The sequence below is a fragment of the Equus caballus genome, chromosome 13, assembly GCF_041296265.1.
Source record: "Equus caballus isolate H_3958 breed thoroughbred chromosome 13, TB-T2T, whole genome shotgun sequence".
NCBI classification, from domain to species: Eukaryota; Metazoa; Chordata; class Mammalia; order Perissodactyla; family Equidae; genus Equus; species Equus caballus.
The window spans coordinates 25,746,304-25,763,248 of record NC_091696.1 but is presented as its reverse complement, the minus strand read 5'-3'; the positions used below and the strand labels follow the sequence as shown (position 1 = coordinate 25,763,248).

Below are 16,945 nucleotides of genomic sequence, written 5' to 3'. Positions count from 1 at the left end.
CCCAGGGTTCACTGGTTCAGATCCTGGGCGCAGACATGGCACCGCTCATCAGGACACGCTGAGGCAGCATCCCACACAGCACAGCCAGAGGCACTCACAACTAAAATATACAACTATGTACTGTGGGGCTTTGGGGAGAAGAAGAAGAAGAAGAAAAAAAAAAAAGATTGGCAACAGATGTTAGCTCAGGTGCCAATCTTTAAAAAAAGAGAACATTGTCTAATTGTGCTTAAGGCCCCATCAACAAATCAATGGATGTTCTGGATTTCCTCAGACTCACTCTGTGAAACAGCTATCAGAAGGAAGAAGAAAGCGTATAACAGAGGCTGGACCAATCATGTATTATTGAGACAGGGCCTCCTGGGTTCTAGTAGCCACAGTAAATCCCCAAGGATAAAAGCCTGCAAGACATATGCAGCCAGAGATCGAAGGGCAGGCTAGCTCTTGACTCCAAAGTAGGAACTCACTAAGAGCCCATACAATTCCTGTTTTAGGGGGCAAGTCTTTGGGAGGTACATTATCTTATTCAAGCCTCTTTTCAGCAACTGACCTAAAGCTAAGTGCTCAGTAAAGCTAGCAGAAGGATGGAGGACAAGTTGGCATTTCTATGAAAAAGTTTCTACAACAAAGAAATTCTAATGACTATACACACAAAGAATTCTAATATCTCTGCCTGCAGTTTCTACCTCAGGCCGGCTACCCTTCCAATGAATGGAAAATGAACAGAAGGCTGGGTCTCCCCAGATGTTGAACAGCATTCCAGCTGCTGAATACAACCTGTTTGCAATTTTCTACTCAACCACCAGAATGAAAATGCAAACCTCCAGATAAACAGGCCCTTAAACTTCCTCCTGACTGCTGCCAGTGGTTTCTTCAATCTTTTAAGCATACAGCAGTTGCCATCAAGAGTACTTATATTGTTGCTGAAGATAGGAAGAAAGGGAAAAAAAACCATACTAAATTCAGAAAGATGGATTGCCATTCTGCCAAAATCCAGGCTAAAATGGGAGGAAAAAACAAAAGGAAGACAACTACAATGAGCATTAGAAATAGAGAATCAGCTTCTAGAAGCAGAGGGGCTTGAAGAGGCATCAGATGTGTCTACTGCGCTACGGCATTGCCCTCAACTCCTCATCCCACCATCCTCCAGTGCCAGGAACATGAAGCGCCTTCCTTTCAGGACAAGATCTCTTAGAGTTTTTATCAAACAACATCGAGAGAGGTTTCATGTAAATAAAATACACACACTCTTCTTTAGGAAAAAATGACACTGATTTAGGAGAGGGAGGAAGGAAATTTAAAATGTACATGTTTTCATAGTTATGTAACTTTAGAACAGGGAGACTTTGTCATCTAACACAGTGATCCTCAAATTTGTCCACCAAAGTGCCCTTAACGGTAGGAAAGAGTGAATCTAGAACAAGAGGACTCTTTCTGTGGCCTACTGTTAGCATAACGTTTCTTTCAGTTTTGGTGCTACATCTTTAATACCACATGAATACTCTCAAATTCCATATAGTCCTCAATAAATATTAGTTTAAGTATAAAATTAATGTTTTGCCAAAAGCCTCAGGTAAAACAGATCTAGAAGGAAAGTAGGAATATATACCCGTTTTGTTTATACTGTGACCTCCTAGAATACAGCCACAGTTACCAAGAAAACACACAACAGAGAACCATGATCTAGTCCAATGCTACATTTTGATGATTGGGAAACTATGACTCAGAAAGGCAAAAACTCATACCCAACATTGCACGAGTTAGATACTGAAGCCAGCATTATGACTCCTAGTTAGGTGCAGTGCAATTCTCACTAATTTACAGTGCTTCTCTATACTTAGTTTTAAATAGCAGAGGTAAATGAAAAAGCTGACTACTCAAGAATTAATTCCCTCCCCGCAGACTGTCCAAACCTCACAAAGTTTGAGGGGGAAGTCCCAGTATACCTGCTGCTGCCCATCAACTATCTCCATTTGAAATCACATCATCTTAATAGTCAGGTAAGTGTTTAGCATTTGTTACTTTCATCTGATTAATTTAGTATCATTGTTCTATCTTTACACCAAGAAGTATGAGTAGCACAAAAATATTTAAAACATGAAGCACACAAGTATAAATGTATACATTTACACTTTCTTTAACAGTTTTGAAAGAGGAAAAACATAAATGTTATCCTTCACAGAAAAATTACATTAAAAGCTTCAATCCTTAGAAAAAAGAAACTGCTATAAAAGTGTGGGAAAAACAATTTGCAAATAAGCTTCCTAGAAATTAAAATGTGAGCACTTTCTCTTTGGATAAATATAGTAGAAACACAAAACAAAGTAACTAAAATAATCTGCCTTTCCTTCTTTTTGAATAAAATCCAAGGTCTTTAAAATCAATTTTACAGATGGGGGAAAATATCCTTCAAATCCAGCTTATAATTAGCTAATAGCATTTTTCCTTTTTAAAATAACTAAACTGTCCCATTTTTATTATAGTTCATTGGGTAATGGATAGATACCCCTAATGAATACCTGTTAAAGGGGAAATTCAGCTAAAAGCACACTTCTCAACTCAAGTCCCAGAGGAACAATGAAAACCAGTGCCATTTTGGAATGGACTCATATGATCAGACTCCCAATAGTCATTTTAAAAAGCATAAAAGTGTTCATTATTCCACTCGCTGTTCTCAAACAGCCTTAGTTACTTAGCTATGTGGATTTACTGAGTCCTCAAAGGAACTGAGTGCAAAACAGATGGCTACTATCCATTCTCTACATCATCAAGAGGCTCATCGTACCCATTCTCAGCTGTCAACGGTTCCAGATACTCTACCAGATAGCATCAGGTCTACATGGGTATTCAATTTCATAGCACAAATTGATGAAATGAAAATGCAACCCTGATCAGAAGTCAAAGAACTCAGAAACTACAATCCTTCCTATTTTCTAAACACTGAAAAAGTATAATGCTACTCTAGAAACAAAAAGGCCCTAAAAGATGCCAGAAAAACAATCATGTGATACTCTCAACTAACTTAGTCCAGTCAAGAAATATTTGAAGCTAATATCATCAAGGCTCTCAAAATCAAGATCTTCTTGGATAAGCTCCAAATTCACACCACATACAAAGAAGCTCTAGCAAGTCTGGCTCCATAATAGCAGCTCAAAGAACCTAACAACAAACCTAAAACCATGATTCTGGCTAATTCAAATGAATGAACCAGTGGTTGGAGTAGGTCAAGATAATCCGACCTTTTACTAGTTACAACTGCTGGTGAGAAAACTTAGGATGTGATTTTAAAGAAGTGCCCGGGCAGGCCCAGCCCGGCGGTGTAGCAGTTAAATGCGCACGTTCCGCTTTGGCAGCCCGAGGTTTGCTTGGCAAAAGCCATGCTGTGGTAAGGCATCCCACATATAAAGTAGAGGAAGATGGGCATGGATGTTAGCTCAGGACCAGTATTCCTCAGAAAAAAAGAAGAGATTGGCAGTAGTTAGCTCAGGGCTAATCTTCCTCAAAAAAAAAAAAAAAAAAAAGAAGTTCCCCTGGCAATTTTGTAAAACAGTTTTTGCTGAGCTGAAGTAAGTTAAATTGCAACAATATTGAAATCTGCACTGAAATAGGTATGTAAAGCAATTACTGCTGGAACTGAGAATAATTCTTCCTTGCAAATTTACTACCATAGTCACTGCTATACTCTTCTCCAAATCTGTCCTTTCTAAGCTGGGATTTGTGCTAAATACATAAATATGGTACTCACTGCCATGGCATGACTCTATCATCCAGGGATGACTTTACCCCTCTTCTTTATTCAAATTCCTACAAAATCTATGTAGAGCACATCTTGACATTATTTAGTCCTCACTTGGAACACTGGACTAGGAGTCATGAGGCAGTGTCTGATTATAAGATAATCAGAGAGATGACTCTCATTATACTTACACTATTTTTAAGAATGAAATCAGAATGAAAGTTTAAACAGGGGCCAGCCCAGTGGCTTAGCGGTTAAGTTTGTGCACTCTGCTTAGGTGGCCTGGGGTTCGAGGGTTCAATCCTGGGCGCTGCTTATCAAGCCATGCTGTGGCAGGTGTCCACATTTAAAGTGGAGGAAGATGGACACAGATGTTAGCTCAGAGTCAATCTTCTTCATCAAAAAGAGGAGATTGGAAGCGGATGTTAGCTTAGGGCGAATTTTCCTCAAAAAAAAGTTTATTCAATTGAAAAGAAAATATACCAAAAATTATAACAGAGAACTCACAGATCTCTTTTTGAGAAGTAACTTAATACATTCCTCCCAACATATTACATCCCCCAAATCTGCCAATGTGTACCTTTACCATTTAAAAATAAGAAAACTATGTTAAAAAAAATTAAGTATCTTGCCCAAAGTCAAAAAGCTAGGAAGTGGCTGAACCAGAATTTGATTTAGATACCTAATTCTAAAATCCATGTTCCTTCCTCCTGCTCATGCTACTTTCCAAAGGCTATAAACCAATAAAGTGTAGATTTGAAAATCTCATTTTCTGAACATTGGGCTGCATAGAGTTGCACAGAAAGTATGCTGGAGAAACTTTGTGACACATTAAAACCAAGTTTTTATTTTTTTTACTGTTTCAGTATCATTGATACTCTTTAAAGAGAAAAATAATACCATGAGTTCTGAGCAATATTTAAGAAAAAAATCAGCCCCAGTCATGTAGTCAACTGATCTCTTGTAAAAATGGCAGGTCATCAATTCCCAACCTGAAAAACTGAGGGTCTCCATAGGCACCTAATGTTGCAATGACCTACCTGAAGTGCCTGAGATGCACAACAGAAATTAAACATCATAATTAAATTCAAGAATTTATTAACATTTATTAAACATCCAATTCAATTCAACAAACATCTATCAATCATCTACTAATGCAGCAAGCACCAGCAGGTGCTAGCAATACAAAAACTAGGCTAATAAGTGAACTTGCTTCTAAAGAGAAAGCAGGGGAAGTCCTAAGGACTAGGCTACAGGGTGCTACAGAGAAGAACAGCATCAGGAAAGGTTCACAGAGAACATGACATCCAACTCAGGTCTTGAAAAATGAGTAGCAACTGATAACATCAGGAGCCATTAAATATTTTTAAACAAAATCAAATCTGGGTTTAGAATGTACATCTGGTGGTGGCTTGAATCAAGAGGTAGAAAAACTAAAGTAAACCTTTTTATGTAGTTTTGTGGACAAGGAAAATTGCACAGTGGTTAAAAGCAACAACTTTGCTAATTGCTAGCTCCATGACCATAGGCAAGTGGTTTTAACTTTTCTAAGTCTCAGCCACCTTATCTACAAAAATGTGGATAAAAATAGCACCTACCTGACAGGATGATTGTGAGAATTAGATGAAATGAAACGGGAAAAATATCTGACACAGTAACTGGACCACAATAACCATTCAGTGTATTTTATTACTACACAGGCATGAGATAAGTCTTTACATATATTGTGTTACATACATGCACAGCTAATATCCCTTCTGTTTTTCACTTGGTTTGTGATGTACTAATGGTAGATAAATCCACATTACAATAAGGCTAGGTGACCAGTAAAAAGATAAAATCGACAAATAATAGAAGTTTTCAGCTTTTCCTTTTCAAACAATATCATCACGACTTCATTGGTGATGTAAAGTACTTCATCTCACTGAGTCTCAATTTCCTTTTTTTTTAAGTGGAAATAATAGCAGAGAGGTATTAGAGAGACGTTAGGCTAAGAGATAGCACAGAAGAAAAGGCCTAGCCCTTAAGAGATGGAAAATATTAATTCTGTTCTGTCTCATTCCTGTTTGTCAAAAGGTCTGTCTGATAAATGAGTTTCTTAGGGAAACTTCTTAAAAAGCACAATAATGCTATAGCTGGGGTGTTTTAAACTAGTTTGCTTACATTCTGGAGGTATATTTTCTATTTGCTTAATTCGAATTGGCAGCAAAGTTCCCGGTATATGAGAAACTATCTTTGATCCATCCACAGGTCACGGGCATAAGCTCTTTTAGGAATGCTATAGCAGGCTTGGAATTACTCTGGTAAAGGCTTGCGTGGCCGCCATCCCACTTGGTTATCTACTTCTCATCTACTTGACTACTCAAAGGATAAAGAGCAGCAGCTGAGCTACTGCTGGTTACCAGTAAAAGACGTCATTCATAATATAATTTATAGTGTACAACTATTTATACATTATTCCCTTAGAAATAAACCACAGACTTGTTTTGATTTGTACATAGACATGGGACTTGGAAAAAGAACATCAGAGTAAAACTTGAAATTCTAAACCACTTTTAATAACGTAAAACTGTAGAGAGTGGGAAATTATGAAGAGAAGTACCACTTACAAGCTGTGTAACCTTGGACCACTTACTTAATGTCTCTATGACTCAGTTTCCTAATCTATACAAAAGAGATAATAACTGTACCTACCTTTGATCTATGAGATAATCCAAATAAAGTGATTAGCACTGGGCCTGTACAAATTAACTGCTCAATTTATGCAGGCTATTATTAGTGTTTTGTATTTGCAGAGTAAAGCAAACCAGCTTAGAAAGCCTATATAAGAAATTTATCTTTAAAATGGCAAACACTAGAGATTTCAATTTTAACAACTTGTTTCATGGCCTCAAATGGAAACCTGGGCAAAGAGTACTTATTAGTCAGAGAATATTTACTCTGTTTTTCTGTATGGCTAATGGTGGCAGGCCAACAGTGGATCTAAACTAATACGTGCTTAGTAAATAACAATTGGGCCTTGTTTGGAATTTTACTCTTATAGTATCTTAAGTAGAAATTCAGAAATACTACTTTTAATAATGAGTTCCATGGTTATTTCCACAGCCAACAAAATAGAAATCAATGCTTTTAGGTAATCTCTTTGGCCTTTAGCAACAATCTATTTCAACAGGAATTTTACTTTTTTTTTTTAAAGATTTTATCTTTACTTTTTCTCACCAAAGCCCCCAAGTACATAGTTGTATATTTTTAGTTGTGGGTCCCTCTAGTTGTGGCATGTAGGATGCCGCCTCAGCATGGCTTGATGAGCGGTGCCATGTCCGTGCCCAGGATCCGAAATGGGGAAACCCTGGGTGGCGGAAGCGCAGTGCGTGAACTTAACCACTTGGCCACGGGGCCGGCCCCAGGAATTTTACTTTTCATTTAGTAATCAATTAGAATTTTACAATCCCAAATCTTAAACTGAGATAAGTAATGGCTTTTCTTGGCAAGATGTCCATATGGGTAACACGAACTTCCTGTGTAACGTCACATAAGCCCTCAACAATTTTCTATGTTTTGTAAAAGCAGAAGCAGAAAACTACCAAAGCCTTAATTCCCTCCAGTCCTTGCACACAACATAACTACCTCTCAGCTTGATACTGGTATCAATGCCCAGGTTCAGAATGAGGATCAGCACTAGATTAGCTGACATCCGTGTAAACTGTCATGGTTCCATCTTCCAATCCCTCAAACCCAGTGTTTACAATTATATACAGAGCATCTATAAAGACAACAGGCACTGTTGGCAACACGTGAACACTTTTGACTACTGAGAAAAGCAGTGTGAATTCTAGTATCAAACAAGTGCCCACCCAGGATCTTCAAGGAACCAAGAACCAACATGAGAGAACTGGCAGACAGATGTTCTACTCAATAAGACTGCTTTCCCTACCTCAGAAGAGAAGAGGAGCTGCTGATAATTCACATGAGAAGCCTGTCCAAACCAGATAAAAAGAAACAAAAATGTATACTGCTTCTATGTGTAAGACATCATTAAGCACTTTACTTACTTTCTCTTTCACTCCATTTTCACAAAAACATCACTGTGTCCATCAGCTGATGAATGGATAAAGAGAATGTGGTATATATCCATACAATGGGGTATAATTCAGCAATAAAAAAGAATTAACTACTAATACATGCCACAACACAGATGAACTTTGAAGACATTATGGTAAGTGAAAGAAGGCAGTCACAAAATATGACATATTGTGTGATGCCATTTATATGTAATGTCCAGAATATGCAAATCCATAGAGACGGAAACTAGATTAGTGGTTTCCCAGAGCTGGGGGAACTGGGGAAGGAAATGTTAAGGGACTACATATGCAAAGCATTTGCTATGCTGTGCTTTCTGGGGGGGAAAATGCTCTAAAGTTGATTGTGGTGATGGCTTTATAACTGTGAAAATACCAAAACCACTGAACTGTACACTTTAAATTGGTGACTCTTATGCTTTGCAAAATATATATCAATAAATCTGTTATTAAAAATTGTAAGACAGGTAACATTACCTCCATTATGCAGACATGGGAAGCAAACTTCAGACACACACAGCCCATAGAGCAGAGATTCAGAAAACCAGGTCAGCTGACCACAAATGCCAAGGATTTTTCGTTTGTTTCTTTGATTTTTACTACATCCTAATGCTTCTCAGAATACTGAGGATGCTAAGAAAGGGTGCAGATGTAAAATTGATCTGACCGTTTCAGTAAAGTAGGTTGCTTTGCTGTCCTCCAATTTCCAATTACCGTCAAAATCTATTCTGTTCAATGTCTATTCCAAATTGGATACCATGAAATCTGACTGTAAGAGTTAAGACAGAGGACACTAACAAACCTTAAAACAAATGCCTCCATACAAACAGTTTCATGAAATAAAACACTGCCTCTCTGAATTTCAAAGTCCAACTTGAAAAGGCTACCAAAAGATGATCTTTCCCCAAACTGATTAAAGAGAAAGACGCAACATGAACAAGGTGGGTTATCATCCAGTTTAGCTCAGCGCCAGCAGCCTCAATGCCCACTTTTTGTGACTTACGTATTGTGTCAAAACTCGATGTACCCTACCCATATAGTTTTAAAGAATCAACACAAATGCCTCTACGGTCTTTAACACAGATAACAGTTTTTTCATAACGCACATAAATCAAATTACAAAAGAAGTCATGCTGAAAGAGGCCCTGAAAACACTTCAGCGGTATGGATTGAAGAACATGGCACCTTTTGGAACAAGCCCAACAAAGGGGAAATATAAATGTTGAGTTTCTTCACTCATAATAAAACAAACAAAAGCACCCTATTGATAACAGTCTACAACCTTGTATGTAATGTAGCTAGGGGCTAGAATTGTTCTGACAGAGCTGAGGTCAATATTTCAATTCCATTTGTTCCACTTCCACACTATCTCTATTAAAGAATTATTGGGGGGGGGGGCGGGTATTCTTCTCCCCTACATCTGAGTCTGGGTTGGTGACTCGCACTTCCACCAACCAACTCTGTGGAGTTCCTTTTAACTATGTGGGCCTTCATTTTTTTTTTTTTTTATTGTAGTAACATCAGATTAGAACATTACAGCTTGCAGGTGTAAATCATAATACATATCGAATTCTGAGTAGATTACATGATGTTCACCACTCAAAGACTATGACAATCCATCACCTTACATTTGTGCCTAATCATCCCTTTTGCCCTCCTGAAAACCCTCTTCAACTCTGGTAACAAATGATCCAATCTCTGCTGCTATGTGTTTGTTTACCGTTGTCTTTCTCCTACACTGATGAGTGGGATCATACACTATTTGACTTTCTCCCTCTGACTTATTTCACTTACCCTCAAGGTCAATCCAAGTTGTTACAAATGGCCGGATTTCATCATTTCTTATAGCTGAGTAGTATTCCATTGTGTATGTATACCACATCTTCTTTATCCATTTGTCCCTTGATGGGCACCTAGGTTGCTTTCAAGTCTTGGCTATCGTGAATATGGCTGCGGCGAGCATAGGGGTGCATATACATTTATGCATTTGTGTTTTCAAGTTCTTTGGATAAATACCCAGCAACGAAATAGCTAGATCACATGGTAGAGCCATTCTTAATTTTCTGAGGAAAGTCCATACTATCTTCCATAGTGGCTGCACCAGTTTGCACTCCCACCAGAGGGTTCCCTTCTCTTCACATCCTCTCCAACACTTGCTGTTTCCTGTCTTGTTCATTATAGCCATTCTGACCCAAGTGAGTGATATATCAATGTAGTTTTCATTTGCATTTCCCTGATAGTTAATGACAAACATCTTTTCATGCGCCTGTTGCCCATCCGTATATCTTCTTTGGAGAAATCTCTGTTCAGATCTTTTGCCCATTTTTTAATTGGGTTGTTGGTTTTTTGTTGTTGAGGCATATGAGTTCTTTCTATATTTTGCATATTACCCCTTATCTGACACGTGGTTTGCAGATATCTTCTCCCAATTGTTACGTTATCTTTTCGTTTTGTTGATGGTTTCCTTCACTGTGCAGAACCTTTTTAGTTTGAGGTAGTCCCATTTGTTCATTATTTCTTCTGTATCCCTTGCCCAGTCAGACATGGTATTTGAAAAAATGATACTAAGACTGATGGTGAAAAGCATACTGCCTGTGTTTTCTTCCAGAAGTTTCATGGTTTCAGGTCTTACAGTCAAGTCTTCAATCCATTTTGAGTTGATTTTTGTGCATGGTGTAAAATAATGGCCTACTTTCATCCTTTTACATGTGACTGTCCAATTTTCCCAACACCATTTATTGAAAGAGACTCTCCTTTCTCCACTGGATGCTCCTGGCTCCCTTGTCAAATATTAGCTAACCATAGGTGTGTAGGTTTATTTCTGAGCTCTTGATTCTGTTCCATTGATCTCTGTGTCTGTTTTTGTGACAGTACCATGCTGTTTTGGTTAGAATAGCTTTGTAGTATATTTTGAAATCAGGGAGTATGATACCTCCAGCTTTGTTCTTTTTCCCCAGGATTCCTTTGGCTATCCAGGTCTTATTGTTCCATATAAATTTTAGCATTCTTTGCTCTATTTCCGTGAAAAAAGTTGTTGGAGCTTTGATAGGGATAGCACTGAATCTATAGATTGCTTTAGGAAGTATGGACATTTTAACTATGTTAATTCTTCCTATCTAAGAGCATGGAATATCTTTCCATTTCTTTGTGTTGTCCTCAATTTCTTTCAACAATGTTTTATAGTTTTTGGTGAACAGATCTTTCACCTCTTTGGTTAAGTTTATTCCTGGATATTTACTTCTTTTTGTTGCAATTGTAAATGGGATTGTATTCTTAATTTCCCTTTCTGCAACTTCGTTGTTAGTGTATAGAAACGCAACTGACTTTTGTATCTTCATTTTGTGTCTAGCAACTTGACTGTATTGATTTATTATTTCTAAAAGTTTTTTTTAGTGGGTTCCTTAGGGTTTTGTATATATGGAATCATGTTGTCTGCAAATAGGGACAGTTTCACTTCTTCTTTTCCAGTTTGGATCACTTTTCTTTCTTTTTCTTACCTGTTTGCTCTGGCTAGGACTTCCAGTAGTAGGTGAAATAAGAGTGGTGAAAGTGGGCATCCTTGTCTGGTTCCTGTTCCTAGAGGCATAGCTGTCAGTTTTCTCCATTGAGAATGATATTAGCTGTGGGTTTGTCGTATATGGCCTTCATTATGTTGAGATATTATCCTCTCTACCCATTTTCTTTAGAGTTGTCATCATAAATGGGCGCTGTATCTTGTTCAATGCTTTCTCTGCATCTATTGAGATGATCATGTGATTTTTATTCTTCATTTTGTTAATACGGGGTATCACGGTGATTGATTTGCAGATGTTGAACCATTCCTGCACTCCTGCAATGAAGCCCAGTTGATCATGATGTATGATCTTTTTAATGTATTCTTGTATTCGATTTGCTAGTGTTTTGTTGAGGATTTGTGCATCGATGTTCATCAGGGGTACAGGCCTGTAATTTTCTTTTTTTGTGTTGTCCTTGTCTGGTTTTGGTATCAGGATAATGCTGGCTTCGTGGAATGAGTTAGGAAGCCTTCCCTTCTCTTCAATTTTTTTGAAGAGTTTGAGGAGGATTGGTGCTAAGTCTTCTTTGAATGTTTTGTAGAATTCACCAGGGAAGCCATCTGGTCCTGGACTTTTAATTTTTGGGAGATTTTTCATGACTGTTTTGATCTCCTTACTGGTGACTGGTCTACTCAAGTCCTCTACTTCTTCTTGACCCAGTTTTGGAAGGTTGTATGATTCTAAGAATTTATCCATTTCTTCTAGATTATCCAATTTGCTGGTGTAAGCTTCTCATAGTATTCTCTTATAATCTTTTGTATTTCTGAGGTGTCTGTTGTAATTTCTCTCTAATATTTCTGATTTTATTTACTTGATTCTTCTCTGTTTCTTTCTTGGTGAGTCTAGCTAAAGATTTGTCAATTTTATGTTTTCAAAGAACCAGCTCTTGGTTTCAGTAGCTTTCTCTATTGTTTTTTAATCTCTATTTTGTTTATTTCTGCTCTGGTTTTTATTATTTCCTTCCTTGTGCTGATTTTGGGCTTTGTTTGTTCTTTTTGAAGTTCCTTTAAGTGCACTGTTATAGATTCTCCATTTGGGATTTTTCTTGTTTGTTGAGGTAGGCCTGAATTGCTATAAACTTCCCTCTTAGAACCATAGTTGCCGAACCACATAGATTTTTGGCAAGCCACATTTTCATTTTCATTTGTCTGTACGTATTTCTGCATTTGTCCTTTGATTTCTTCATTGACCCAATTGTCATTCAGTAGCATTTTGTTTAATCCCCGCATTTTTGTGGCTTTTCTGATTTACTTAGTATACTTGATTTATAGTTTCACACCTTTGTGATCAGAAGAGATGCTTGGTATTATTTCGATCTTCTTAAATTTATTGAGACTTGTTTTGTGGGCTAATACGTGATCAATCCTGGAAAATGTTCCATGTGTATTTGAAAAGAATGTGTATTCTGCGGTTTTTGGATGGAATGTTCAATATATATCTACTAAGTCCATCTGGCCTCATGTATCATTTAAGGCCAGTGTTTCCTTATTGATCTTCTGTTTGCATGATCTATCCACTGGTGTAAGTGGAGGAATAAACTCCCCTACTATTATTGTGTTACCACCTATTTCTTCTTTTATGTCTGTTAGCAATTGCTTTATATGTTTAGGTGCTCCTATGTTGGGTGCATAGATATTTTCAAGTGTTAGATCCTCTTGTTGGATTTCTTCCCTTTATCATTATGTAGCATCCTTCTTCCTGTCTCTTGTTACAGTTTTGTTTTAAAGTCTATTTTGTCTGACATAAGTATTGTTACCCCTGCTTTCTTTTCTTTGCCATTTGCATGGAGTATCTTTTTCCATCCTTTCATTTTCAGTGTGTGACTGTCTTTATGTCTCAAGTGTGTCTCTCATATGCAGCATATATACGAGTCTTGATTTTTTATCCAATCGGCCACCTGACACCTTTTGATTGGAGCATTTAGTCGACTGACATTTAAAGTAGCTATTGATAAATGTATTTCTTTCCATTTTGTTACTTTTTTTTTCTGGGTGTTTTAGTAGCTCTTCTCTGTTCCTTTCTTCTTCTCTTGCTCTCTTAGTTTGTGTTTTGATGTCTTTCTTTAGTAATATGTTTGATTTCTTTCCTCTTACTTGTTTATTTATTATAGGTTTCTGCTTTGTGATCAACATGAGGTTCCTATATAATATTCTACATATATAGCAGTCTATATTGAGTTGATATTCTCTTTAGCTTGACCTCTTTCTACAAGCTCTACTCTTTTACTCCCCTCCTTCCACGTTTTATGTTTTTGAAATCATATCTTATCTCTTAATTTTGTGTGTGTCTATCCATCCCTTATCATTGAAATACATAATGTTAGTACTTTTGTCTTTTAACCTTCATATTATCTTCATAAGTGGCTGATTGCTACCTTTACTGTATTTTTGCCTTTACCAGTGATTTTGTTGCCTGGTTGTCTTTTTGGTTTTTATTTTTTTAATAATTTTCCTATCCCTATTTGTGGTCTTTTCTTTCCAACTTAAGTAAGTCCTTTTGGCATTTCTTGTAGAACTGGCTTCTTGGTGATACACTCCTTTAATTATTGGTTGTCTGGGAAGCTCTTTATCTCTTGCTTCCATTCTGAATGATAACTTTGCTGGATAGAGTATTATTGGCTGTAGGTTTTTTACTTTCAGTACTTTAAATAATATATGCCACTCTCTTCTAGCCTGTAGGGTTTCAGCTGAGAAGTCTGCTGATAGCCTTATGGGCTTCCCTTTGTATGTCACTTGTTGCCTTTCTCTTGCTGCTTTTAGGATTGTCTCTTTATCTTTAATTTTGGACATTTTCATTATACTGCCTTGTTGTGGGCCTGTTGGTATTCATCTTGTTTTGTGCTCTCTGTGCTTCCTATACTTGGATGTCTGTTTCCTTCCTTAGGTTAGGAAAGCTTTCAGCTATTATTTCTTCACATAGATTCTCTGCCCTTTTTCCTCTCTCTTCTCCTTCTGGGATACCTATAATACGAATGTTAGTGCCCTTGATATTGTCCCAGAGTCCCCCCCCCCAGACTGTTCCCATTGTATTTGAATTTTTTTCTTTTATCTGTGCAGCTTGAGTGATTTCCTCTGGCCTTTCATCCATCTCACTGATCCGTTCTTCTGTATCATCTACTCTGGTAGTGAGTCCCTCTAGTGAATTTTTCATTTCCAGTATTGTATTCTTCATTTGTGATTGGTTTTTAAAAATATTTTCCAGTTCTTTGTTGATGTTTTCACCTAGTCTTCTCCCAATATCAGTCAGCATCCTCATGAGTTTTTGTTTGAACTCTTTGTGAGGCAGATTGCTTATGTATGTTTCATTTAGTTCTTTTTCTGGGGTCTCGGCCTGTTCCTTTGCTTGGAAAATTTTCCTTTGCCTCCTCATTATACCTCTTTCTCTGTGTTTATATCTATGTATTAGGTGAGTCAGCTATGTCTCTTGATCTTGGAGAAGTGTCCTTATGTAAGAGACACCTTTTGAGGCCCAGCAGTGTGCTTCCCCCTTGTCACCAGTCCTGATGTTCCAGGAGTGACCCCTGTGTTGGCTACATGTGTCCAGCTGCTGTGGCAGGGTTGTTCTTACTGCAAGTACCCAGAGAGTCTAGGCTTTCTGTCCCTGGCCAGCTGTTTGTAAATCGAGTTAGGGGAGCCTCAGCATCATTGGCTACAAGGTCTAATACCACACTCTTGTTGCAGTTTTCCTATTAATTGAGTAGGCACCCAGTGTAGGCGCTTGCTCTGCTCAGGGGCTTACAGTTGCTATAGGCCTCAGGCCTGCAAGGCTATTGTCAGCTCTCTTAGGATTGCAGCTGAGTGGGGCTGGCTGTAGGTATGGGAGCACCCAGTTGTTTCAGGCTTTCGAAGGTGGGGCAGATCCTCTTTGTGACTGTTTGTAAAGCACAGGTCTTCTGGCACGGATAAGCCCCAAACCCCATAAGTGAACACAAACCATCAACACAATCCTGGCCTGTGCACACTTTCCAACCCCCTGGAGCATACCCAGTCGCCCCACTGCAGAAGCCCCCATCTCTCCACCAACGCCCCACCCCCCACAGTTCACCTGGTCCTCACACAGGCCCTGCCCCACAGAGGCAGACACACTCGCCTGCCTGTAAAGGATCAAGGCACACAGTCTACGCAGGCTGACAAGTAGCTTGCAGGATTCCTGTTTGGTGGGACCGGTACCTAGGCTAAGATGCCTTCCCTGGCTAAACTAAGTTAAATCTGTGCTCTAGTGGGTGTGGCAGACCCCTGGGCTAACATGCCAGGGGAAGAACTTCAATGGTGTCTGCCAGGGTCTGTGTCAGCATACCTGTACTAGGTCACACAATGGCCTCCACCAATGTCTCAGTCTCCAGAGAGGTCTCACCTCTCACCAAGATGCACCCAGAGCCTACCAGGTGAGTCTCTTTTCACCAAAGGATTGTGAAGCTTTCTTTCTGGTGATTTTAGTTTGCCCTCTGAGATGGGTGAATTTGTACATGGGCCCTGTAAGAGCCGAGTTTTTTCAGCTCTCATCAGATAGCTTTTCTTGAGTTATTCCCCATTGCAGTTAACAGCCAGGGAAGCCAGAGAGCAGGACACTCCTCTCAGTTGTGCTGAGTCTAAATGATGCTTATAGAGGTAACAGGCCCCTGCTCAAGTCCCCATTCCTCCAGGGAGGGCTGCGTAACTTAGGGTGGCCCCTGCTCGGCTGGCAGTGAAGCTCCTCCACTTGCCAAGATAGCTTTTTTTCTCTCCTGTTGGAATTTCTGCCCTTTCCCTCTCAGTTAGGACTGTCCCTTGTTGTCCAGTTTTCAGTTCTCCCTCCATGGTAATTTTTCCAAGAATAGTTGTAAGCTGGATGTGTTTGTGGGAAGAGGTGAGTTCAGAGTCTGCCTTCTATCTTGATGGGATCATTTTTAATCTATAAAGTTACATGAGCTGTAGAATCGCTTGCACTTTTGTCCAGAATGAGCTACTTATCCATTCCAACAAAAATCCAATTATTCAAAACATCTCGTTAATCACCACTGCCACCTCACCAGCTCATACACTCATTTTGACTTACGATTCATATCTTTTTTCCCCCAGTGAGTACCACCATTGCTTATTGAAACCTGTCTCAAACTATGTGCCCCTGTCATTGTCTTCCTAAGTGTGAGTGTGTGTACCTATATGTTAACTTATCTATAGCCTCAAATTCTTCCATGTTCCTTTGTATTGCTTTCTCCCCACCTGGATACTTAAATACTCTCTTACTCCATTTGTGCTGCTACAACAGAATACTGCAGACTGGGTAGCTTATAAACAAGAAACATTTACTTCTCACAGTTCTGAAGGCTGATAAATCCAAGATCAAGGTGCCAACACCGTTGCATTTTGGTGAGGGCCCTCTTCTAGGTCACAGACTTCTCATTGCATCTTCACGTGATGGAATGGGCTAGGGAGCTCTCTGGAGCTTCTTTCATAAGGCATTCTTCCATACATGAGGGAGCTACCATCATGACTTAAGCACCTCGCAAACGCCCTACATACTAATATCATCACTTTTGGGGGTTAAGATTTCAACATATGAATTTTCAAGGACAAAAACATTCAGACCATAGCAAA

General features: G+C 38.7%; 1 protein-coding gene across 6 annotated transcripts in view; it reads right to left on the bottom strand.

Moving 5' to 3' along the window:
• AUTS2 (activator of transcription and developmental regulator AUTS2) overlaps positions 1–16,945 on the bottom strand; it is a 1,156,658-nt gene that overhangs the window by 807,459 nt on the left and 332,254 nt on the right. The gene's annotated exons all lie outside the window — the stretch shown is intronic.